Source organism: Rhagoletis pomonella, unplaced genomic scaffold (assembly GCF_013731165.1).
Source record: "Rhagoletis pomonella isolate Grant_MI unplaced genomic scaffold, Rhpom_1.0 Rhpom_scaffold_00004, whole genome shotgun sequence".
NCBI lineage: Eukaryota > Metazoa > Arthropoda > Insecta > Diptera > Tephritidae > Rhagoletis > Rhagoletis pomonella.
Window position 1 is genome coordinate 30,725,954 of NW_023458558.1, and position 14,104 is coordinate 30,740,057.

The 14,104-nt window shown below is 34.4% G+C and overlaps 1 long non-coding RNA gene across 2 annotated transcripts in view; it reads left to right on the forward strand.

Annotated features, from left to right (window-relative positions):
• The window catches only part of LOC118737438, a 481,479-nt gene that overhangs the window by 425,073 nt on the left and 42,302 nt on the right, over nucleotides 1-14,104 (forward strand). Inside the window, exon 1 of one of the 2 annotated variants that reach the window (XR_004992813.1) lies at nucleotides 9,384-9,840. The exons of the other annotated variant lie outside the window; for it this stretch is intronic. This is a non-coding gene — a long non-coding RNA (uncharacterized LOC118737438). Of the gene's footprint in view, nucleotides 1-9,383; nucleotides 9,841-14,104 lie in introns of those variants that run through there. 2 annotated transcript variants of the gene reach the window in all.

The window sequence follows — 14,104 nt, forward strand, 5'->3', positions numbered from 1 at the left end:
GAAAATCCCGCCATTATTTACCCAGAATACCGGGATTTTCGGGACTTAAAATATGCCGGGATCCCGGGATTAACATTCCTAGTATGTGCTATGTGCTATAAATATGGCCACAGTGGCACATGAATGTATTTACATACATCTGAATAATATGTAAGGAAGTATGTATGTGGTTTACGCAACTCATGTTTGCATTTATACGAAGTGTGAGCACTCAATTTACCATAAATAAACTTATGGGGAACAAACATATTTACGAACGTAAATATATACAGATACACGAATTTCTTGAAGAAAATGTATTGGGTTCTAGCTGAAGATTTTCTAATCATTTCTTAACTTTTAAGAGTAATGTGTAGTAAATACTTATCTAAATCTTTATCGCCAGAACTAGAATCGTTTCAACCGAGGGAACCATACTATCCTAAGTTGGGTCTACTATAGAAGATTTCTTTGATTTAGAAAAATGGCCGTGTTAAAGGTTGGCAGTGGATGCCGCATGACATTGTAGTGTCGTCTTTCTTAAGGTATTTGAGAGTGGATTCCCAATTTAAGGTAAATTCAAGATTTCGATTACATCCCACCTTACGCAGATGATGTTTGAACATTATCGTCTGGAAAATATCTCGGATGGTCTGTGTAAAGGCACAGATAATACTCAATAAGATCGATGAATGGTGCATTTTCTGTCAATCCCAACAAGATAACCCACGTCCTGTTTACACCAAATTGGAATTTCTCAACCTTGCGGCACAAAGAGACGTTAACCTAGGTTTTTCTTACGAAAGCGAAATATCTAGTTGTAACTCTATGTAGATATGAAGCCGACATGGAAGACTCAAGTCGAGCTGAATAAATCGATAAATCGAACCTTTAATAAGGCTAGAGGACTGATATCGAGTCTTTTTAGTTGTTTTTTTTTTTGTTTTTAACCGACTTCCAAAAAAAGAGGAGGTTATCAGTTCGTCGGAATATTTTTTTATTTATTTTTTATTATTTTTTTATGTATGCTACCGCATAACGTTGGACTACGTCAACCGATTTCGATAATTCTTTTTGTATGGGAAAGGTAGTGTCTCAGAGAGTCTACTTTTATAGTGTGTATAGCACGAAGGCTGAAATTTGACAAAAAAAGCACCCATTCGGCATTGTTTTCCAAGTTAGGCAGTTTTCGCCTATTTAAGTGTATAGCGACTATCTGGACTACGATATCGTGGAAAATTCTGTACACATATATACTTATTCACTCACACATCTAACTATACATTAGAGCAGAGATTTCCAAACTTTTTTCTCGTAGACCCTTTTCAAAATTTTACTGGTTTCGGTGGACGCCCTCTTGCTACATTTCTAACTTACTCACAAAGCTCGCCAAAAAATGTGAAGGTAAGATCTAACGATGGAAAGCTGTTTCGCGTCTGAGTTCTAAACCTAAATTCGCAGTGGTAAAATTAAAAACAGTAAGGCTGTTCAGGTTCTTATGCATGTGATCTTCCATTTGCATTTATCCTCTGCCATCAAACAAACAGTCAGCGCATTCGCACCTTGGCAACCACGTCACTGTTGACAGTTATAATTTTATAAAAGTAAAGAATTTCGATTACTTGGGAATCATCATAACACCACAAATAATGTCAGCATCAAAATTCATCGCAGAATCAATCTTGCCAACAAGTACTACTTTGGACTGAGTAGGCAAATTTCCTAAGGCAATTAGTATAGTGATATGCACCAATGTGTGCAAGTGGCCTCGCAGTCTGGTAAAAGAGCAGATCAGCTCAAGCAACGACGTTCACTACACTGTTTTCGAAAAATCAAAGACAGTGGCGAAGACAATGAGATATAAATGTGAATGCATTAGTAAAAGGTGTGAATGTGTTGCTACTGTCCTCGCGAAATTGTCCTATGTAAACCACAAGTTAGGCGATTACAGTGTCAAATAAGAAGATGACAGCTTGGTAAGCAAAAGCGACGGAACTCTTTTTTATGAGAGCAGTTGCATTTCGAGTGACATTGGAGCGTGCAGTAAACATTGGGTCAAAAAAAATAAGTTTTGTTTTAACGATAAATTTAGTTGAACAGCGCTCTTTCTTTTTTAACTCAAAAAAGAGGAAATCAAAATTGATTGCTTTTGAATTAAGTTACAGTGAGGAGGAAGGCGGAAGTCTTATTCGTCATTGAGGAGTTTTTGCGAACACTGTCTTAAAATACACGGCTCAAAAAAATTAAGGGAGGTTTTAAAAGTAGGCAATTAAAGCTAAATAAGTCTAAGACTATCTGATCCACATGCCGGCCTAAATGGAAAAATTTATTTCAATCCCGCGGACCAAAAAAAAAAATATTTGCAAAATTATTTTTCGCACCATCTTTCAGGATTACATGAGAACTGTAGCTTCTAAAATATTTTAACCGAGAAAAATTAGAATTGTATAGCTCCAAGGACTTTTTTTAATTCTCAATACGATAATTTTTTTTATAGAAATGCGGTCTGTCAAAAATCACCGAAAAATTTTGTATTTTTTTGCTCCCTTAATTTCTGCCTACATTGATAGATAAAGCCAAGCAATCAGTTTTGTTCTTTACTATCGAAACCAGAAAAATTTTCGTGGACCCCCATTTACAACTCGTGAACACCCAGTTTTTTTTTCACGCCAACGTAGTGCGTCTCCCGTGGTCCCCTGGGGGTCTACCCGGACCACATTGGAAATCACTGCATTAGAGGGATGTTTGGTGAGTAAAGTCGAATGCAGTGACTCAGTAGATGCTAAAAGCAACTGACAGATGAAACGATTCTCCAGCAAATTGCTTTGCAATAAAAGTGGAAAAGTGAAAAACAAAGAAGACAAAAATTAATGCCGAGAAGTAAGAATATCGAATATGTATGTACATACAGCAGCAAGAGATTCCAACATTACATGCAATACTTATGTACCTATACAAAGTGAAAATAAAAGCAACAGTAAATACAGCAACAAAGAACGATTTTAGCAAATGGGCGGCAATGACTGGCAAACGAATATACCGAATATAACTATGTATGTATGTATATATGTAGATACCTAAGTGACGTACGACCACTAAGGGAGTTGCTACTTTCATCGACTCCACTTTAGGTTGTGGCAGTCCATAAGGATTCCATTGCTCGAGACAAACGTAGTAGAAATACATGGATATTGCGTGCGTTCTTTAAAAGTGTATTAAAACAAAATTTGTCACTTTTGACAGTATATTTATGTTTATTTATTTATCATTAGTCATATATAACAAATGTACACTTACAGACTACGGGGACTTTATCAAAGCTTAAACTAAGAGTACTTAATGCAAATATTGAAATTGGTATTTCAAATATTTTTTATTCAAATTAACTTTAGAAATATTTTAAAAAAGCACAAACTGAGATTTACAGGAAAATACATAAGTAAGAGGCTATATAATTTGGAAAGGAATTTAGTTATCTTAAGGCTCTATAAATGGGAGCATTAGTAGCATAACTACTTTTAACTTGTTTCAAGGAAAAAAATCATTATTCCTAAGACAGCGTCCAGAAATGTAGAAATTTATGCGTTCTAGAAGAAAGGGGCAATGAATTACCCCTTTATTATTATCAATGATAAAGGGAGAGAATAGTTCCCCTGCAGTGTAAGAAATTTAAATTGAATAGCTTACATCTGGCACTAGACCAAGGGATTGGGTCAACAAAGTTGAAGGATCGGAAAGCGAAGCGTAAAAGCACCTTTTGAACAAGCTCCAGTCTTCCAATATTTGCCATAACGTCTCCAAATAAAGACGGCATATTCAAGTTTGGAACGAAATAGAGACGCGTACAAAAGCTTCAGAGTATGGGGGATCACTAAAATCAGAGCTAAAGTAGTGTATGAAAGCGGGCTAGGCATACATCTTTGCGATTGATGTGACATACAAATATAAATTTTGGGTCACAGTAGAAGGACGAGAACAGCCTATAGAAAAAGGAGATGGTATAGGGGAACGAGATTTTGAACCAGCTGTAAGAGGGTAGACTTAGGCCACTCGGGCCGATTGCGATGCTTGGAGATTAGAGATTCCAAAAATAATTTGTAGCTCTGATGAAGCGCACAAAATCGTAGATACCGACAGAATCCAGTTCAGCCACACATTCAAAAGAATAGTGGGAGAACAAACGTCGACGAGCCTTCGCCAATATGGGACAGTTCATTTAGAGTACGTCTACATACCATGACAATTTTCTTTGTGAATTTGTCACCATTAAGTACTTGAATAGCTGCCTGGCTATCAAAAAAGATTCCAAGCAGATTAATCGAAGAATCGATTAGATATAGTGAAGTTACGTTGATTGCTTGAAAAAGCTGCAGAGATATGGCAGGGTATGCCACACATCCTATATTCAGAACTAACTTGGAATCATCAATATCACGCCTTGATAGGATCCTTATTTGAAAATGACTCCTCAGTCCAGTCGGCGGGCGCAGTCCAAGCGCCTGAAGTCTGCGGGAACATCTTCCAGGATTCTTAAGTATACGAACCTCATAACAACGCGTGTAATCGAATGGCATTACAACTCGACCGTAGTTTGCCACAGGTAGAAAGTCCATAGGTAGAAAGTGAGCGAGTTGGGGCTTTAATCGGATGAGTCAGCTCAACACCGTTCAGGGAAGGAAGTTGTAGTCAGGCAATTTTCTTCTTTTTTTTTTTAAGAACCATGCACGTAATTGCCGGATTGACACTAACCACTTAGGACCGGATTTGCATGACACATAAAGTGCCTTCGAAAAAATCACATAGAACTAGGGGGTGCTTACCAACTGCCGTCAGGGCAAGATCATCAATCAGCGCACGCAATAAGCTGACACCCTGTGCCCTACAACTGTGACAGCAGTGTATCTATTCACCGAAGTGTATTCAAAGAAGTGGGCAAACACATCCTGTTACGGATACCTCTGCCATCTCTGAATATGTATAAATTTCTTTTAGAGAGGAAACCGCCTCTGGGAGAACATTATTGAAGACACTATCGATATCTTGGAGCACGCCTAATGCAAATTGTTTGAAGGCATGAAGGCCTTTTCAATGCCGTCCCTGCTGGAAATATATAGAACTGGAATCACTTTATGGCGCATTCTACCCATTTCAAATCAATAAAGTCCGCTAGTACCAACCTCATATATTAATTAAGCTTCTATTAAGAACAATTTTTTGTAAATGCTGCCAAAAACTAGACGAAATTCTCTATTCTCCATACGAGAAACATTTGCTCAACTAATAACAGTTTTTGGTGGTTTTGACGAATGCAAGATTTTGAGTTAATATACTTTGGAGGAAAATGCTCGCAATGTAAGTAAGCATTTCTGCCACTGTATAATAGCGTGGATTGAGCAGCATTCAATGATTTTAGTAGGTACATATGTATTTCGACATTAATTTAATGGCTTTCGGACAACTACTTTGTGTTGTTTTTGTTTTTATTCTTGCTATTACTGCTGTTGGTGTCGCCGTACTAGTAATTCAAAACTAAAATGGCTGCGGAAAATTGTGCTATTGCATGATTTGCACTTTGCAATCTCGTGTTTTTAGCTACATACATACATACATACGTACGTACATACATATTTGTTTTCGGTCTGCGCTCTGCTGCCTGCAATTATTTTGTTTGTTTATTTTACTGCTATTTTAGTTCATAACTTTTGGTCGACTTAACATCAATTAGTTTGCAATTTGAGATTTTCGGATTAGTACATATATGTACATACATGCATACATGCATAGATACGCACATACATACATATGTACATATGTGGGGAAATCCACGAAACCTTTGACTTTTTTGATACTCGGTTGTCTACGCAAAAAAAAATAATTAATTGCATGCAGGCTTTTAGTTCCGCTACACAACTATCCGCTCTAATGATATGCATACTTAAAGACGAAGTTTGATAGAAAGTTCCTGGTAAACTTTGAAAAGTGAAAAACCTCGATTATTTTCACTTTTTCACATACGATACTCTGCACAGAGTTTTCTTTATTGTGCCTCATAACTTTTAGAGGCATTTATGAATCGTTCTGAAATTGAAATAAGATATAGTTTTTGCAATGAGAATTCAATTAATTAATAATAAATAAATAATAAAATAAAATTTTCGCGGTTTTTTGTCTATTAATTTTTTTCTGGACAAAATACCTTTTTTTCTGGACAAAATACGGTTTTTTCGCTGGCGCAGCAATAATTTTACTTTTAAAAAATTGAATCTTCAAAATTTTAATCTTCACCGATCAATGTACGAACTTAAATAAATTGCGAACTTAAAAATAAAATGCGAATATGGAAGAAATTGCTCAACACCGTCAACAAAAATAATTTCCAAAAATCATCGGTATTTTATTTTACATACTCAAAAGAGTTCAAATTTTGTTTCAATGTTAAAACTTTTTATGAAATATGGTTTTCCCATGTGTTATTGCTACAAAATGTCTAAGGGCCTGAAAAGATTAAAAAATTTGCAACTGAATTCCATTTTTGTAAAAATTCAAGGGTTTCATGGATTTCCCCATATATATGTATGTATGTATGTATGTATGCACTTGACTGTTATTCATCGTGGCTAACAATTTCCAATTTGACCGCCAACGAAAAGGGCAAAAGTGCTTGTGGCAATAGTAAGTGGTTGCTGCAGCCAAGTCTAGCAATTTTACAATTTCTCAAGCATTTATTGGTAAGCGCTTATCAATTAAAAGCTGCAATTTGCAAAGTGTTAAAATAATAATTTTAAAACTTTTTAAGGTCTCAGTCTTAGTTCTCATGCTTACTTATATTGCTTTTAAAGTGTCACAAAAACACTTCTGTTTGAAATGCGATGAAATTCAATAGCTATAGCGATAAGAACTAAATAACAACTAAAGTGCATAGATGCTATGTACTTGAATATGTATGTAAATTTTAAATGAAAATTAGTTGAATTAAATTAGATCTAAGAGGACCTCAGGAAAGACAGCATGTGAGAGAGCTTGAATCATTTTATATTTATTTTTAATTAGTTGATTTCCAAAAATTAAGTGTTTGTAGGAGATTTTTCTGTATTTTTTAAATAAATAAAATTAAAAAATTAGATAAGATAATAAGAAATATATATACATACATTAGGGTGCATCACTCACCTTACAAAAAAAAGTAAGTGCGCCTGGGCCACACTGGAGAAGTGAAACTTACGCTATATATATCTAGTTTGTCTCATAAACAATATATATATGTATGTACATACATACATACATCTGCTTTTATTATACTTTTTGCCTTTTTTCTATATACATTTATGTTGTTCTGTTTTCCTTTACCTTTATTTTTATCTTTATACTTTATCGATAACCAAATCGGTAGTAACATCCAACAAAACAACTTCGGTAAAAAGACCGATAAGAAAATCAACAAAAATATCGATAACAAAATCGATAAAAATATCTATAACAAAATCGATAACAAAACTTATAAAAGTATCGATAATTAAGTCAATAAAAATATCGATAACAAAATCGAAAAAAATCAATATCAAAATCGATAAAAATATCGGTAACAAAATCGATAATAGTTCGGAATAAAATCTATAAAAATATCGATAACAAAACGTACAAATATCGATAAGTAAATCGATAACAAAATCGGTAAAACGTCAATAACAAAATTTATTGAAATAACGATTTTTACATCGATAAGTTCCGAAAATATCGATAACAAAAGCGATAAAAATGTCGATAATAAAACCGTCAAATATATTGATTAATAGATCGATAAATTCCGAGTATCCGAGTATCAAATTGAGTCTGTGTCTCATCTATATCCTTTTTTCTAAAGTTACCTTTATTTTAATTTTTCTTCTTCTATCTTCTTCCATCTTTACTTTTATAGGTATCCTCATCCTCATATTTTTCTCAATATTCTCTTATGTTTATCATTTTCTGCATCTACATATTCCCCTTCACCTTTGCCCTTATACTATAACTTTTTATACTTACCTTGATCTTCATTTTTGCCTTTATCTTTACGCATTTTTTTTTTTTTACCTTTGCCTTTATCCTTCTCTTTTTCTATGTACGCATATGTATGCCTTTTCTAAGCGTTATGCTTTAACCTTTTATTAGCTAGTTCTTGTTAAATGAATACCATGTGCATACACTCGAGAAGCACTTGTTTCAACCCCAACCATTTCCGTGTGCGATTTCCGTTGCCCCATTTCCGTTGCACCATTTCCGTGTGCAATTTCCGTTGAATTTGCCAATTTACTCCCAACCGCCGCTAAAGAAGTTTCACTTCTAAAATGGTATCGTTTTTCCATCGGAGCTATAGTTTACTTAAACTATATGTTAAAATATTTCTGATACTGTTAAGATCTACGTGAGCTTGTCCGATTTCTAAATGCCTGCAGAAATCGAGTTTCTTGTAAATAAAATTAGTTTTAAAAATATTTTTTGCGTAACATCATCTCGGCATAAAAATGTTAAAAAATTATAGCAGTGGCATCAAAATAATGCGTTTTTGGAGATACTTTCAATTTAGTCCAGCTCACGTAAATCTTAATATTCTTCTACCCATACAGTGATGTATCGATAATACTTCCCAAAAATTTCAACCCAGACAATGTTTTTATACATAAATATGTATATTTTGGGAACTACTAAATACATATATATGTATATGTATGTAGTTTCTCACTCGTTGGAATTTTAACTAGAAAGATTATGTGTGTACGAGTACACAAACTTATTTGTGTGCAATTCTCGCTTTGTATTCCCTTTCTGACAGAGCTGAATTGGCAGCAATTAAAAATGCTAGCTACTCAAGTTACCAACTTAATTATTTGCAATTTAATTAAATCGATTCACAAGTTTGCGATTTAAGTTATCGCCGAGCATAAAAAGCAAACAAACACATATGTACGTACATACTTATGTTTAAGTATACGTAATATGTAAGCATACTTGCTTACTTTCCAAAGGATAGCAATATATTGTAAATAAAGAAACCGTAAAAGGAAAAATAAAAATAAATAAAATAGCGTCGCGCATTGGAAATGTACAAAAGTGAAGAAAAAGCAAGAAGTATCCAAATCAAAAGGGAAACTAGAAACAAAATTGTTGGCAACAAAAACAATATTAAGTTCGCTCCTTTGATGTTGAATGTTTGTAGATTTGTGTGTCGCTTTCACTTTGAACACTTGAAAGGATATCTGTTCATTGTACAGGTGAATAATATAATTGTAAGTATGTATGTACATAGTGTACGTGTATTTATTTTGCTTCTAATCAAAAGCATTTGGCAACACTTTGTGCGCTGGCCACCCACATACAATCGCATTATCGAAGCATACAACTGTCGGTATGTATTTATATGCACATATAAACATAAATACGTACCTGAATGTACATATGTATATTCATATATGTATGTAGTTCAGTTTAACTTGTAAGGACACTCATATCCTTTTTGAGCTCAACAAATTTAACAGTTGTAAACAATGTTGGTTTTATCAGTTTACCGTTTTAATTTAAACAACTATTGTCCGCAATAGAAATCAAGATATCGCCCACCAACAACTGACAAATCGACAACCACAATCAACAGCTATTCAACGGTGAAACATACAACGCCACCACAACTACCGCTTACCTCCATCAACGCCAACACCGCCAACACCGCCAATACCGCCGTCAGTGCCTTCACCGCCAACTGTATAGAATTACCAATTTGCAATAAAAAGCAAAATCGAGCAATACGAAAAACCTATAAAAGGAAACAATCACTATTTGGTAGACAAATACGAGTCAACAAACAACAATAACGGAAAAGACTTGCAGGTTTGTGTACATCCCAAAATCCCGAGATTCTTGGCAAAGAATCCCGGGATTTTCGGATTTGTAATAGAAACTCCCTTTCTTGGCCAGTATTGGCTATATTTCTTTTTTTATTTAATAATTAATATTTTTTTTTTTTGTAAATGTCTAGCTCATTATACATACTATAACACCGCGCGATAGCAAATTTCAAAAGCAAATATTAATATATATTCGCGAAACCATGGGCCAAATATAGGAAAATTGCGTTTTTAGTTTTATACACTGATGTCAGTAATTCAAAATGATTTAAAAAATTCAGAGAAATGTGCTTAGAGAAGAAGTATGGATATCAAATTAAAGAGGAAATCCAGTATAATTTAAAAAGATTCAACTTTTTGGTGCAGAAGGACTGGTAAGTATTGAAAATGTCCTTTTAAAATTTTATCCTTGAAATTTCGCGATATTTGGTTTTGTAAAAATTATATGTTAAGAACTTATATAAACTCGATAACATCCTCGAACTTCGTCCTTCTAGCTTCATCAGCTTAAAAAATGACCTATTCATCCTTGTGAATCCACAAAATTTTAATTTTTTTAAGATCTAAAGAAATTTACTCCTTCATTTGGTACCCATATTCGTATTCTACATTTTTTAAATAATTTTTGGAATCAATCATATCTTTGTAGTACTAACCTCAGAGAGAAAAAATAAAAACCCCACTAAAAATAAAAAAGTAGATTTCAAACCTATTTATTTATTATTTATTTTATGGTAGGAGAGCTTCACACACAATATAGAAGCAATTTTTTCGATTTAAGTTGTTGAAAAATAATGCATATCTAAATTCCGGGACTAATCCCGGGATCCCGTGATTATGATAATGACATACCGAAAATCCCGGGATCGGTAAAAGCTGAAAAATTAACATCCCTAGTACATACATATGTATGTATGTGGGTAAAAAAAGAGAAGATTGTACTGAAATTTGTAGAATGAAATTTAGAGAGGCTGGGGATAAGCGAAAACTGGGGAGGTCAAAGTGGACTTTAAAAAAGAATTAGAAATATGTGCCCATGTGAATGGACACTATAGGCCTCCGCCCGGCTGGTTAGTGTCCTCAGGAAGACTAATAAGGCTGACAAGGCAAATAAAGTATACAGTCTTGCAACGCACAGTGGTTCAAAACTGGCCACTACTGAACATAATTCACTGGTGCCTTCATTTTTCACTAAATTTTATTAAGTTTTTTTAATGAAAGCTTATAAAATATAAACAAAAATCGATTAGAAAATCGATAGAAATATCAACAACAAAATCGATAAATAATCGACAACAAAATCGTAAAAAATCGATAAATATTCGATAAGAAATTCGATAAACAGACGAACACAAAATCCATAAATAATCGATAAATATTCGATAAGAAAACCGATAACAAAATCAATAAATAATCCATAACAAAATCGATAAATAATCGATAACAATATTGGTAAATATTCGATAATAATATCGATGAATTCGATAAAAATCTCGGTAGAAAATCGATAATAATATTGGTAGCAAAATCGATTAGAAAAGCGATAAAAACATCGATAACAAAATTGATAAAAATATCGATAACAAAGCCGATAAAAATATCGATACCAAGATCGATAACAAAATTGATAAAATATCGATGACAAATTCGATAAAAATCTCGGTAGAAAGTCGATAATAATATTGGTAGCAAAATCTATTAGGAAATCGATAAAAATATCGATAACAAAATGGATATAAATATCGATAACAAAATCGATAAAAATATCGATAGCAATACCGATAAATAATCGATAACAAAAATTGATTAGAAAATTGATAAAAATATGGATAAATATATCAATAACATAGTCGATAACAAATATGGATAACAAAATCGATAAATAATCGATAACAAATTCGATAGCAATATCTATAACAAAATCGATAAAAATATCAATTATTATATCGATAAGTCCCGAGAATCCCAAAGGGCTGTGTTCACCACAAATCCCGCACGAAATGTCCAAGCCGCAATGACTGAACACAAAGGAAAGTCCAGCTCTTCCAGGAATAAAATATCTTTACGGACGGGTCAAAGATAGAATACGGGGTTGGTGCAGGGGTTTTCATTAAACAATATAACCTAAACTTATTCGTTCGCCTATCAGAATATGCAAGCGTTTTCCTGACCCAAACGTTTGCAATTAAGGAGGCAGTAAGGCACATCAAAGATAATGTCCCCGCACCATGAATATCTTCTCGGATAGCCAAGCGGCAATTCAAGCACTCTCTTCTATCTATTTTAGATCTCAACTACTGGATGTAGGAGACAATTAGCCTTGCTTTCTTATCAATACGAAATTAGCCTTATATGGGTCCCATGACATAGGGACATTTACGACAACGAGGCAATGAACGAAATAGAATGCGTACTAAATATGTCCCACGTGGTGCACATGCGGGTCTCGCTCAGGGCCTAGTGAGATTAAAGCAAAAATTACCGAAATTTATCACCCGTCTTTACCCTTCCGCAATTTCGTTAGAGTTTTAAAGAGAGCACACCTTTTCGCACTGTGTAGCTAATAATATTTGAAAAAAGAAAACATTAATTTTCCACTTCACTCGTTAAACAGAAAGCAATAACTTTTCGATGATTACTTTCTAAATTAACTCCACACTCTTTCTAAAATTACTCGTATACACAAACTGCGCGGTAAATTTTCCTTTGTGAATCCGATTCGGCGAGATGGACAGGTACATACATAGTAAGTAGTAGTATCTGCACAATGGAAAAATTTGGCAGCCAATAAAAGTGTGCGAAAACAATCGATCAAGGGATACAGCGAACTTAAGCGTAAGTAGAGCACATATTGAATTTCTTCACAAAAAAAGAGGAAAAATAAATGCGCAGAAAGGAATAATATGTCTACTCCATATTGACAGCAGTTAATGCCTTTGATGGCTTTTATGCCGCAGGCTCAACCATGGCAACAAGGATAATCTTGAATGCGGGACAACACAGCGACACGCCGACAAAGAAGAAAGAAGCCTCATTATTTAATAAAAGTTTATAATTTGTTTAACGTTACTTTTGAGTGCAACGAAAAACAACAGCACGGCGGGAGCACAAAGCCGAGTACAGTACCAGCAAACAAGGACCTCCCGTTGTGGCATTGATACGATTGCAGTGCACTAACAATGCAGACACTTGTGTGGATCTAAAACTAATAACTAATAGCTACAATAACAAACAATTACGCGAACAGAAAATTTTTAGAGCTCCTTGAAAACTACAAAAAAAAAACACAATTTTGTTAAGCACGCTTAAGGCACAGCAGTATTGCTGCTAATCAAATCCGCCTACCCCCCGCTGTCAAAGCCGCTTTTACCACCAACGACTGTTTATTTATTTTTCTAATTTTCAGCTAAATCTGGTAATCTTGAACACACCGATTGCTACTTTGCTGGAAGTGTTGTTAAATAAATATGCTCGCAGATATGTACTATGTATATGTATGTGTGTACGCTTGCGTTGGAGTATGTTGAAGAGATGAAAATCAATTTGTCGCTACAACATAAAAACCGCAATAAAATTACCTTTGCGAGCTTAATGGCAAATCCCACATTCAATTTCAACATTCAGGAAGGATACATACTACTTTGGTGTAGAAATCCCAATGGCGAACAGCAAACCAACCACCGAATTGAGTGTTATAAATGCTACAGGCCGGATTGATGTGTGGAAGAGGGCATGAGAAGCTGGCAAAAACCGCAATAAAATTACGAGTGCGCCAATGAAACATGGACTTTCACATTTCAGCGTTGCATTTTCGCACACACACATACATATGTACATATGTATGTATCTACTTAAATGTAATTCGCGCTTTTATGTTCCCATCAAAGAGCGACACAAAAACAAAGCAAGAAAAGTAATCATAAAAGCCAAGAGCCTTGCAAGTGCAAGTTTCAAACTAAATAAGTTGTTAACGTTTGCACAGAACAAAATGGCAATAACGAACTCAATTTACTTATTTATGACAACAACAAGATCTAGTGAAAAAATAAATACAGAAAATGTCTACATTTTCTTTAGTAAATAAAGCATGTATTACGCCAAATCAACGATGGATTTAGAGAAAATATTTAAATTGTTAAGCTCTGTTATTACAGCAGCTCCTTAAGATGATTCAAGCTCTTTATTCATTTCTTAAGGTGAGGTGAGGTGAGGTGAGGTGAGGTGAGGTGAGGTGAGGTGAGGTGAGG